We start from the raw sequence: 13,461 nt of genomic DNA on the forward strand, positions 1-13,461 counted from the left end.
TTTTATTTGAACTTGCCTATAGTCATTCGCCTACAATTATTTTTATCGACGAGATTGACTGGATCGCCACAAATAAAGGAGACTGTATATTGTCTGAACCTGCAAAGAGATTCAGAGCAGAACTTCTTTCTAGATTGGATGGATTAGTGTCTAATGAGAATTCTAATGTAGTTCTTCTGGCTACAACTAATTCCCCTTGGTACGTATATCACGTTATTTCAATGGTTTCTAAGTAGAAAATATCGTAATATTTCTCCAAATTCCAAATATGTTATTGTGTTGTTTGAAGTATTCCTTCATTATTATTAGTATAATAGAACGATAATATTTATTGTAAATATGTTATTAGGGGCATTGATGCAGCTTTACTCAGGCGTCTCGAAAAGCAAATATACGTATCATAACCCAATGAAGTTGCTCGACTTGGTATATTCAAATTATACGTTAGCAACCACTTATTAGAAAATACAGATATTGTAAACCACATAGTAAAATGTACTGAAAGATATTCTTGTGCAGATATAAAATTGCTTTGTAAGCAAGCGTGGCTACTAGAAATAAGCCCGATATGGAGGAGACTTGAAAAGAAAGAAACACCCGTTACCACTTTGAAATATGAATTAAAAAGTTATGAAATATTAGCAAAATTGTTAAAAAAAATGTCACCTACAGTTATGCAAATAGATAAATATGATACGTGGAACAAATAAATACGCAATCGTAAGGACAGATATTGAAAAATATAAATAAATGCATTATCGTTCGAGAAATCATTCGCATGTGTGTGCATGTGTGTGCGCGCATGTGTGTCATGTGTGTCATGTGTGTCATGTGTGTCATGTGTGTGCGCGTGTGTGCGCGCACGCGCTATAGGCTAAGTTTAAAATGTTCGGTTGTATTATATCCTTGTATTATATATGTCGGAGATGAAAGGAAAACCGGAGCCTTCCCTTTGCAATTTTGAGGAAGCCTTCTAATGCTTTAGCCTAGATTTTATCATAACTGTAATTAAGCAATTGTCATTTGTAATTGTTTGATATTTGTGAAAGCGAAAGTGGGTTCGAGATGACAACTGGTCGCCGAACGTAGCCACGGTCACGGGATAAACGTTTTGCCTGACGAAGGTGTGGATCGGTTGTATTGTTCTCCCTAGAAATCACATAGAATTGTACTTTAGAGATGTCGATATAATGGGATACACGTTGTATTAGGAATCAATCTCCAGACAGAAACTGCCTAGCAACGACGTTTGAATCTTTCTCGATGTTTCCAAAGAGTATACAACAAACTTTTGACAGTAATTGCCTAGCAACAACGATTGGAACCTTCTCGATGTTTCCAGCGAGTATATAACAAACAAATGCAGTCGTATAGCGAAAAAGATTTTCATCAGATATTCATTCGTGTGATCGCCTTGGAAAGTGATACATCGAGCAATTTACCGAGTGTCTCAGCAATCGTATTTTTGTGTTTAAAAATCATTCTACGCATAGAAAAGAGTTATCCCGTTGACAGTGGATTCGTTTGAACCCAGGAACATTGTTAATAGTGTTAATTAAATTCATTATTCGTAAAACCTATTAATTGTTAATCTCAATATTCGTTAAATTTATTATTCGTAAAACATATTATTCGTTACTCTTATTATTCGTTAAACTTATTATTCTTTAATCTAATCATTAGTTAAACTTATCATTTGTTAATCTTATCATTCATTAAACTCAATATTCATAATATTTTGCAAAATCTTGTATATTCGCGTAAATATAATCTCTGTTTCGTAAAACAATGGCTAATTATTCGTTCCTCTTATTGTTCGTTAAACTTATTAATCTTTAATCTAATTATTAGTTAAACTTATCGTTTGTTAATCTTATTATTTATTAAACTCATTATTCATAATATTTTGTAAAATCTTGTTTATTCGTGTAAATATATTCTCTGTTTCGTAAAACAATGGCTAATTCAAACGAAGGATCATTACGCGCCTTAAATCCTAATGATAACCCGACATATATATGTGAGTGTATTTTATCAAACATATGTTTTTTATGTTTTCTTATCTTAGTAATTATTTTTAAAAAAGTCTTAAAGTCTTATATGAAAATAAAGCTGTTCTTTATTTCAAATAATTGAAGGAAATAAATACAATGAGTTTTATATTTTATTATATCTTATATTATTGTTATATTGTTATTGAAAAAATTGATATAATCAACAGTTCTTCCTGTTCTCTTGATTGTTTCTTGCTCGTTTCAAACCATGATAATAACCTACAAAAGAAATAACATAGTCCATTGAAAATTTAATATACAATAAAATACTTATATGAAATAATTACCTGTGTAATATACCATGTAACCACTAATATACCATGACATCAACATACTTGAAAGTGCGTCTGTATCATTATCTGGTGATCTAGTACATTTTATTAGAATTTCGTATTTTTTTTCCAAATAAAATGTTAAACATATTCCAAATTACTTATTAATATTAGAATATTCAGCATTCCATTAGAATTTTTAAATTGTACTTACTTGGCCATTAATTGTGGTGGTAAAGGAGGTGCAGGTGGCATTATATCAGTCATCGAATTGAAAGATGGTCCCGGTATGAAGTGATGTTTATACGCATTTGCTTCTTCAGAGTCACAATCCATTTTTTCTACATTATATTTTTTCGAATTTACATTTGTAGAAAAATTAGTCTCACAAGTCTCATCGTTCTCTTCATTGAATTTCTCTTCCAAAGCTTTCTTTTGTTGTGCTATTTGACTTTGCAAACCCTCTGATTCTAAAAGAGAACTCAACTCGACTTTCTGTGTATTACCATAGCCTAAACACAGAGTAAAAGAAATTTTTGTCATTTAATAGAATGACTGAGTGCCATTCGGTTACTGTCCTTACAGGCAATGTATTAGAATTTCCCGTGCATAAATGTATATGTATAAATGTTTGCCTGGATATATGTAGTAATAATCACTCGTCTAATGAGGAGAATTATATTCCAAGCAGCTAATAATGAACAATAAGTAACATGCATGTTTATGGTTCATGACCCTATATCCCACGGGTCTCCCCACAGACATTGACAGGTACTCCTGCCCAGTTAAGGACCTGCTGAATGACACTGTGATAGACTATGCGAAAGCCTTTACTTCATATATATATATGTATTTTTAGTACATTTCTTAATTGACATAACCATCATGCTAAAGGTATTACCTACAAATTTTACAACACACGTGCTGTTGAGGTTATTCGGTGTGTAAACAGAGAAAACACGTGGATAAATTGTAAGGTAGAAAATATATTTAAATAGAAGTGTAATAAGTAAAAATACAATTTGAGCCGGTCCAGATCCGCACGCTAGCTGTGTTACCTAATAACTGAAAAACCCCGAAGCCAACGTCGCCTGTCTACTGTTTATGGCCTGACTTCGTCGCAGTCTTTTGTCTACACGCTGTCGATGGCTTCAGTGCTTGAGAAAACTAAAAAAGACCAGACGTAGAGTTTTCTTAGAAGTGAACTTCAACACCCTCCCTAAAACTCTACATCCCTACAAACAATTATCTCAAATTTACAAATTATCTCTTAATATTTTCTAACTCTTGTCGTAAATATCTGAAAATTAATTTGTCAATGCCTTCTCAAGTACATTTGCCAGCCGCCTTTCTCTTTTCCATACAAATTAATTTATTACACAAAAAAAAAAAAAACTAGAAGACTAAACAGATCATGTAGAGTTTTTCCTCTTTTTTGTTGAGAAGTAATAATCACTTCGACACCCTCCCTAAAAATTCTACATGTTTACAAACAATTACATTTTAATATCTTTTTTACTTTTCAAACCTAACTTTTTCCTTAAATATTCAAATCTCGGTTTTGGCAACGCCTTTGTACATATATCTGCCAATTGCTCTTCGCTTGTTACATACGTTATATCAATTTCGCCTCTATTGTATAAATCTCGCAAGAAATGATATCTTACGTCAATATGCTTACTTCTTTGATGGAATTCTGGATTCTTAATTAATTTCACGGCACTAGTATTGTCTACACATAGCATATACTTAAGGATCTCTAATTTACATTCAAGAAATATTTTCTTTAGCCACATAATTTCTTTCGCTCCTGAGGCTGCACTGACATATTCAGCTTCGGTCGTAGATAGAGCTATACATTGTTGTCGCTTACATTGCCATGCGATGGCCGCATTCGCATACTTACATACAACGCCTGATGTCGACTTTTTTGTTTCTTTGTCGCCTGCATAGTCAGCGTCGCTAAAGGTTTCGAGACTGCCTGCTTTTGTATATAAGAGTCCCATGTCTGCGGTCCCTTTTATGTAACGCAAAATTCGTTTGACTAATTTCCATTGATACTGGTTTGGATTCTCTAAGTGTCTCGCCGCTATATTTATTGCAAAACTACTATCTGGCCTACTTACGGTTTGTAAAAACATTAAGTTCCCTACGGCTTCTCTGTATGGTGCGTTACAATCATTATCGCCTATGTTACTTTCGTTCCAATTAGTCTCGATAGGTGTAGAAACACTGTTTGCCTCATTCATATTAAATTTTTCCAATATGTTTTCGATATACCTACTCTGATGAATGAATATTGAACCATCTTCTAACCTATTAATTTCAAGTTCAAGAAAACTCTTTACTTCTTTCGAACTCGTAATTTTGCATTCTTTATTTAAATCATCGAAGAATTTATCAATTAAAGATTCGTTTGAAGCTGCTACCAGTCCATCGTCTACGTATATGGTCATCAACATTAATTTGTCGTCTTTTGTATAAATATAAAAACAAGAATCTGCGTTACTCTGATAAAATTTTAAGTTCGAGATAAATTTTGTGAAACGTTCCGTCCAACATCTTGGAGACTGTTTTAAGCCATATAGGCTTTTTAGCAATTTACAAACCCGATTTGTACCATCATCATAACCTTTAGGTTGTTTCATATAAATATCTTCTTTCAGACTTCCATATAAGAATGCGGTTTTAATGTCGAACTGTCCGAGGTGTAAATTATTTTTGGCTGCAATACCGAGCATTAATCTAATTGTGTCAAACCGAGCAACGGGACTATATGTTTCCTTATAATCTATGCCTTCTTTCTGTGAACACCCTTTTATTACAAGTCGCGCTTTGTATCGTTCCGAGTTGTCCGGATTTAGCTTTATCGTTAAAACCCACCTATTCCTAAGTACCTTCTGAGCTTTAGGTTTTTCTACAAGTATCCACGTCTTATTTTCATGGTGCGATTTCATTTCATCATTCATAGCTGTTTCCCATAACTCTTTCTTTTCGGATCTCATCGCTTCATTAAAATCCACCGGTAATTTTTCCGCCACGTACGTTACTGGGTTACCATAAAAATCGGTTCGTTTGATCTTATCTCTATCTCTCAATTGTCTCCCATTGTCGCTAGTTCCATGAGGTTGTTTTTCATGTTCACTCTCTGCACTTTCATACGTACATGCTCTATCGCTCTGCGCACTCACATCTTCGCGCTCGACAATTTTCGGTAAACTTAATTTTACGAATTTCGCATTTTCTAGTTCAGGCTTAAATATTACGTCACGGCTTAATATTACATTTTTTACTGTTGGCACGTACACTCGATACCCTCGTTCGTCATCTAAATAGCCTACCAAATATCCTTTGTTAGCCTTTTTGTCAAGTTTTGTCCTTTTCTCCGCAGGTATGTGAGCAAAGCACTCAGCACCGAAAACCCTAAACTTTTCTAAATTCGGCGGTTTCCCGTACCACAGTTCATATGGTGTTTTCTTATCTTGTCTTGTCGGCCCCGTCTTATTTATGACATGTACTGCTGTGTTCATGGCTTCGGCCCACAAGAACAGCGGTAGATTTGGTTTCGAATATAGCATCGACCGACCTGCCTCTACTATTGTTCTATTTTCCCTTTCTGCGACACCATTCTGTTCAGGAGAGTATGGGACGTTAATCGTGTGCCTAATTCCCTGACTTCTTAAAAATTCTTTGACTTCTTTATTTTGGAATTCTTTCCCTCCATCACTATGAATTTCTTTAATTTTATCCTTAAATTGATTTTCAACTTCTAGGCAAAAGGTTTTTAGTTTTTCAATTACTTCTGACTTACGTCGTAAGAAGTAAATCTTTGTGAATTTTGAAAAATCATCTTTAAATGTCAGAAAATACAGTTTCTTGCCTAATGACTCGACTTCCATAGGTCCACATACATCCGTATAAATAATTTCGCGAGGTTTAGTCGCCCGATTGATTTTCTCGTGAAAACTCGATCTATGCTGTTTCCCGTACGCGCAACCTTCACAGAAAAAGTTATTATCCTCTACAACTTTCATATTTGAATTCTTTAAGAATTCTTTAACATGTCTGATGTTCTGATGACAGCCGTTCGTGCCATAACTGCAATGTGTCCGCGTTTGACTCCGCTCTATTGCTAAAATTACAAACTGACGGTATGATAACTCGCATATCTACTTTATACAAATTTCCGATAACAGAACCTCTTGCTATTATTTCCTGATTTTGTAAAAATATGCAATTGGTCCCTTCCTTTGAAATACAAAAATCTATGCCCCTTCTTGCGACAGATCTAATCGAAAACAGATTTCTTTTCATACCTGGTACGTATAGAACATCGTTCATTGTACATGTTACCCATTTGCCGTCCACAAAAGTCTCTACTCTGATTTTTCCTTTGCCGCACGCATCCATGAACGGACCATCGCCGATCTCTATCTTCACCGTATTATCGAATTCTTCGAAAACGCTGAACCATTCCCGTCGTCCTGTCATGTGATCCGTAGCTCCTGAGTCGATTATCCAAACATCAGCGCTTGCCGTTTGTATCGCTGAGGTACTTCCTAATAGACCAATTCCGCTGTGATCCCGATTTTGGTTTCTAGGTTCCTGGTTGTCTCTATTGTTGCTTCTTTTGTTATTTTTAAAACAGTTTTTGCTGGTGTGGCCTTTCCTTTTGCATATAAAGCATCTAAAGCAATCCTTCTTTAGATGGCCAACTTTTCCACAGTTAAAGCAACTTGGTCCTTGTTTCTCGTATTCACGTTTACTTGACTGCTTCTGCTGTTCCCTTTTATAATTATTACCTTTTGTTACCAGTGCTACCGATGTTTCCTGGTCGTCTTTCTTCCATCTAATTTCTTCCGTCATCAGCCTGGTACTAAGCCTGTCTAAGGTCTTCTTTTCTTCTTCCACGGAATCCCACGCACTGTGAAAATGATCGAATTTGTTTGATAACACCGATAAAATGCGTGTTATCAGCATTTTCTCGCCAATTTCACTCCCAAGGGCTTTCATCTTCGCCGCTATGAGTTCCAACTTTGATAGGTTGTAAGAGACATTTTCAGATTCTTCCCATTTAAAATCGAAGAACTGCTTCTGGACCATATTTAAATTCTCATCCGACTTCATGTCATATACTGTATTCAGCTTTTTCCACATTTCATGTGCTGTCGTGCAACATAAAAGAAGATCCAACGGTTTCTTTCCTACTGAGGTCACGATTAATTTTCTCGCTAATCGATCTGCTTTCAAAAATCTTCCACGAGCGATTTCTTTCTCCGCGCTGTTACCTGGATGACACAAATTCCCTTCAAACACGTTGATCAGGTCGTCATCTTCCTCCAAAAGTGTACGCATAACAAAACGCCACTGGAGCCAATTTTCTTCGCCGCGTAACATCTCGACCTTCGCATTTGCTGATTCCATTTTAGCACTATCCCTTATTTTACTAAGCACAACACTTTAACAATTTATTCATTTCACGTTGCTACCTTGCAATTTACAGCCCTGGGCCCATAACCTGTTGAGGTTATTCGGTGTGTAAACAGAGAAAACACGTGGATAAATTGTAAGGTAGAAAATATATTTAAATAGAAGTGTAATAAGTAAAAATACAATTTGAGCTGGTCCAGATCCGCAAGCTAACTGTGTTACCTAATAACTGAAAAACCCCGAAGCCAACGTCGCCTGTCTACTGTTTATGGCCTGACTTCGTCGCAGTCTTTTGTCTACACGCTGTCGATGACTTCAGTGCTTGAGAAAACTAAAAAAGACCAGATGTAGAGTTTTCTTAGAAGTGGTAACCACTTCAACACGTGCCATTGTTTTCGTAAATTTTTGATATTATAGCTTCATAAATTTTTCCATCCTCTGAGTATATTGCACGATAAGGTGCTCCTATGATCCATTTCTATAGAGAAAAGATGTGTATACGAATAAATATAAGTAAATAGCAAAATAAAATAATTTGCTTCTTAATCAATATATTTAATAATATTCTGTATCAAATTTGTAATATTCTATCAAAATCACAACCTTGTGTAATTTACTTGCGTGTTTAGGCTGCTTAAGATTTTGTAGGTTTTCTTTCGGTTGAGAATTTCCAACATCCATTCCCATTCACTTGATAACTTCTTCTTTTGCTAAATATATTGCTTTATCATATGCTTCTATTAATGCACTATCATCCCAAACATTATCATTGGCTGTGTCTGTATCCTTTTGAGATAGCAAATTATACGTTATTAATATTGATACAAGTATTTTATTATCAAACTATTGCAAATTATCATATATGTCATTTTTCAAAAATTGACTAAAAGGTAGTGGATACTGTTAATTACTATTATGCTAAGATCTTGTACTAAAATAATGTTAAAACCATTACGTTTCCATTACCATACATACGTTTCCATTTCCTCGTATAAAAAGAACATTCATATCATCTGCCATTTTAAAATAACATCATTTAAATATTGAATTTGCTTCTGAAATATTAATTTGTCTCATTTCGTTAACTCTAACACATTGTAAACAATGATGACATTATACCAACTATAATACTAAAAATCTATTCCCCATTCATTCGAAAGATTATTTTTTGAAGCAAGGTTAACATTGAATGTTCCCAAACTTCAATAACTGTACTTTACTTTCTTTACAATATCTAACAATATATTAGAATACTATAAAAAAATATTGTATGCACAAGAAATTGTTTATAGCGAAATAGCAAAAGAATTAATCACATATTATAACTAAAACGAGATTGTTAAGTAGATTATATTATACTGCATATGCGTTAGTGTTTCAGCTGGTAAATATAGTTTTTATATCTGAAGATAAATAAGATTTAATTCTATAAAATTGCATAATGAATTATACATATATCTATTACTATTCGTATTTCCCCTTAGTTGTATGCTGTCAATAGCATCAATCACGAACATATAAATAAATATAGAAGAAACCGTTCGGAAAAGGAAAGGGAAAAATGAACATGGAAGACAAGAAAGTTTTCTTCATGTTTAGCGTATGCGTGATACGCTTTGAATGTCTCAGATAAAGATAAAGATAAAGATACTCTGCTCATTTCTATTTGTTCCGCAGAACGAGAAATTTGTTGTCTTTCATATTGGTTTTTACGATTCAATTTTTGGGCAGTTTTCCCTAGCGAGTGTCGGTCCCTGTTTGATATAACCAGACCGTAATTTATACAGATATGTAATATAGATATATATTTGTAAAACTGAAATCAGATGAAATAAATGTTGCCTGAGGTTTTAAACGTTTAATAAAAACAATATTTCATTTGGAAAAAAATGTAAGATATGTAAAATTACACATTGATCATTTTGCTGGTCTTGTATCATAAAACGTGTGGCCCGAAGAGCACGTGTCCGGTAGAGATACGTCACTTGTGTTAGGAATCGTTTTATAACCTATCACAGTAAAGGAACGTCCCAGTATAGCAGCCGAAGAATGCCGTGAAAGTTTTTGCACAAAGTACAATTGATCTACAATTGATATTTTCCGCAATACTTATCTGGTGTTCGGACAGGTTGTCCCATACTCATGATATTTATGACAGTGGAATGGCGTTAGTAAATCAATTACAAAAATTTTCGAGATCAATTCTCGGTATTGCATCAAATTATTCAAAATATACAAGCAACACAACGTTGCCCTTTTTGCAGGCAACAAGAGGAATATCGACCACGCAACCACTTTCAGAAAACCAAGAGTAAGTGATACAAATTTTCTTGTGCTTTCCTTCTTTTTTTAATAGAATTTCAGTACTTACCTTCCAATATAAAATTGGTGTCAAAATAATAATGCTAATAATAATGTCTAAGAAATTTTTCTCTTTGTAGGAGTATAACCTCTAGAAAAATAACATAGTATTAATAGAATAGTATTAATAAGAACAACATTGACAGTGAACAACTAAAAATATAACACTGTTATAAATATATGATATACGAATTTTATTTATGTATTATTAAGACAAGTATATCTTATTTTTAAATTATTTCTATTATCATAAGTGATACATATAATTAAGGTATAATTAAGAGAAGATTAATTGAAGAAACACAAAAAATAAAGAAAATAATTATATTGAGATAATTTTTATCTTTCATAAATATTATCTTCAGAGTAAATATAACGTTTGTTAAAGCAAGTGGAGAGAGAATCAAAGCAAAAGGGAAAGTTGGAGATACTATATTAGACATAGTAGTAAATAATGAAATTGATTTAGATGGATGTGGTATGTTTTAAAGAAGCATAATTTACTTAATTTAAAATAAATAATTTTGAGGTAGAAAATATTTGAAAATTTTCATTTTTATTAAGTTTAACATTCTTATTATTTTTAACTTTTGATACTTTATTATATAAGTATGTTGTAATCTTAAAATATAATTGATATAGGTGCTTGTGAAGGAACATTAACTTGTAGTACGTGCCGTTTAATATTTTCGAAAGAAGTTTATGACGCACTTCCTGACAAACCAACAGATGAAGAATTAGACATGTTGGATTTAGCATATGAATTAACAGATACGTTATAATCAGTAATATTAATAATCAGTATCAAATTATTCACATTATTAATTCTATTACCTTTTAATATTTTATAAAGTGAATTTTTCTATTTAAATTTATGTAAAAACAGGTTAGTATTGGGTATTTCGAAATCTGCATCTCAATGTAGAATTTCAAATCGCTATCTCTGAATACTACGAAACTGAAATTATAATAAATGTTCATAGTTTTTTATTTATGACCCTATAATCATTACAAATCTATGTTGGAATTAGCATATTTACAATGTTGATTTTCAAATGGATAAATAGAAATCTTATTGTGTATTAGTATTAATTTGTATAGCAATAAATATATTTATTGACATATTCAGTTATATAATATTTAATTTCAGGTCACGGCTAGGCTGTCAAATAGTAATGTCTAAGGAACTAGATGGAATTGAGGCAAGAGTTCCATCAACAATTAATGATGCAAGAGCATAACTGAAATTATCTATAGGTTTTTGAAAATTTGTATACAATGTTATACATCTCTTGTTAAAAAAACCCTTGTTATAATTATTAAAATATTGGTATTAAAAAAATATAATAAAGAATCTTGTGTTTAAATGTGAAGCTTATATATATATACATATGTTATAGTATAATTGCAATTTTGATATTTGTACATTGCCATTGTAAAAAGCCTATCCAATTATGAAGAAAATATATCTTTTATTTTTAATATACAGGGTGTCAATTTTAAAACGTTTATCTAAATTATTTTCGTTACTATTAAAGATAAGAAGAAATTACTAAGGAAGACTTAAATGGTTTTAAGATGTGTACTTGGTTATGATAAAAAAGACTCTTGTGGAATAAATTTTGCAACTTCTGAAAGATTAGATAAAAGCTTAGAACCTAAAAAATAATTTGAAATTAATTTCGTTTAGATATACTGTTTGATTTCTTAGCTATGGGCAAGGTTAAAAGATCATCAAACTCATGGTCAACAAAACAACAGAAATGTACATGCAATGCTTTTTCGTTTCACAACAAGTTATCTGACACTATCATCATTTTCGTGGCACATGCAACATTATCGATTCAGTATAGTAATGTTTTTGATTAAAACAAATGTCTCGACATTGGAGCAAAATATTTCAACCTTTAAGGACTAAAATTAAAACTTATGAGTTTGTTTATAATTTTAATAGATTTTATTAATATTGTGTTTACTGGTTTATTAATTACAAGAAAGTTTGTAAAAGACTGAAGTTTTACGTAAAAAGTACAAATATTCTTTCAACAAAATTAGTCAAATCACATCATTATTTATACATATTGTATATAAATAAAATATGCGGATATATTACTTTACCCTAGAATTAAAATTCAATAATATTGAAGAATCTTATTTATTCAGATTTTGTACATTATCGCTTCTAACCTCGGATAATAGAACAACAAATTAAATATTTTTAAACAAAAAAACTTTGTTCCTTTGTTTGATTTCCCTTGCCCGCGTTTCTTAACTACTTAGATATAAAATACTTACGTTTTCGAAAATTCATACTTCACAAGCTACTAAACGCTTTATCTGTTCAGAATAATTTATTGTTTTCTTAACTAGGTACATACCAAATACATCTATTAAGTTGGTATTTCTCATAATTACCAGTACAGAAAGCTAAAACACTTTTGTACTATGCTTGTTATACATGGATCTAACAAATAATTTAACTTGTGTATTGTCGTTTGTATATTTTGTTACGTGTAAAATATTCTATTTCTACACTACTTACAAGTTCGATAAAGTGTACATTACACATCGTGAAATTTACATATTTTCACTTGGTTACCCTGCCCAATTCGAATATAATGCAGAACGTATGTGCTATATTTATATATTCTGCATTTGTTTTGTATATTATGTACACTGATCTGATCTTTGTAAACGCGAGTTTTACGATATTAATGAGAGATTTGCCAATTTAATGGAAGTTGTTAATTTTTTCTGGCACGTTTCACGTTAGCAGACATGTTTCTTAAGTTACAGTCGAAAAGTGTTTTTATGTAAAAGAATAGGAATGATCAAGTTATTTTAAGATGAGAAGATATTTCACGTCTTCTATTTAAATATAGCGTTAAATTTTAATTCCGCCAATTCGTATATACTCATACATCGAATTTCCTTTTCTCATGTCATTTCTTTTCTTTCATTTCACATTTAATTACAAAGATAAAGTGTAAGTACGTTCCTCATAAAATTAATATCAAATGTCGCAAAATATACAAAAGTAAACTAAGAAGAGGGGTACATATTATTACTCAAACTGTCGTTCATATTGCATATGTACATATGCAGTATAAAAACAATACTTTTTAGTTTTTAATCTCTTGTTTAAATAATCCTAATATCTAAATTTGTATCGGTCATTGATTCGATATAACTGCGTTTATTGGAAGTAATTAAGCTATAGCCTGCGCACAAGTGAAGAAGGAACAAACACGTATAGTATACACGCTTAAATAACAAAATTAAGTCAGTTTACGTTCAATGTGAACTTGATCAAAGTTCCAGTCTCGAATTATAGAGTTTCTTAC

At 32.1% G+C, this 13,461-nt stretch overlaps 2 long non-coding RNA genes and 1 pseudogene across 2 annotated transcripts; 2 read left to right on the top strand and 1 right to left on the bottom strand.

Moving 5' to 3' along the window:
* The first annotated feature begins 6 nt into the window (after nt 1–6).
* On the top strand, nt 7–380 carry LOC117241565. The gene is made up of 2 exons (XR_004495060.1): nt 7–199; nt 350–380. It is a non-coding gene; the product is annotated as an uncharacterized LOC117241565 (long non-coding RNA).
* A 2,128-nt stretch (nt 381–2,508) lies between these two features.
* Nucleotides 2,509–8,951, bottom strand: LOC117241568 (annotated as a pseudogene).
* A 708-nt stretch (nt 8,952–9,659) lies between these two features.
* On the top strand, nt 9,660–10,061 carry LOC117241564. Its single transcript, XR_004495059.1, has 2 exons — nt 9,660–9,923; nt 10,021–10,061. It is a non-coding gene; the product is annotated as an uncharacterized LOC117241564 (long non-coding RNA).
* The last annotated feature ends 3,400 nt before the right edge of the window (nt 10,062–13,461 follow it).

This window comes from Bombus vosnesenskii, unplaced genomic scaffold (genome assembly GCF_011952255.1).
Source record: "Bombus vosnesenskii isolate JDL3184/JDL3185 unplaced genomic scaffold, Bvos_JDL3184-5_v1.1 scf7180000016148, whole genome shotgun sequence".
In the NCBI taxonomy this organism is placed as follows: Eukaryota; Metazoa; Arthropoda; class Insecta; order Hymenoptera; family Apidae; genus Bombus; species Bombus vosnesenskii.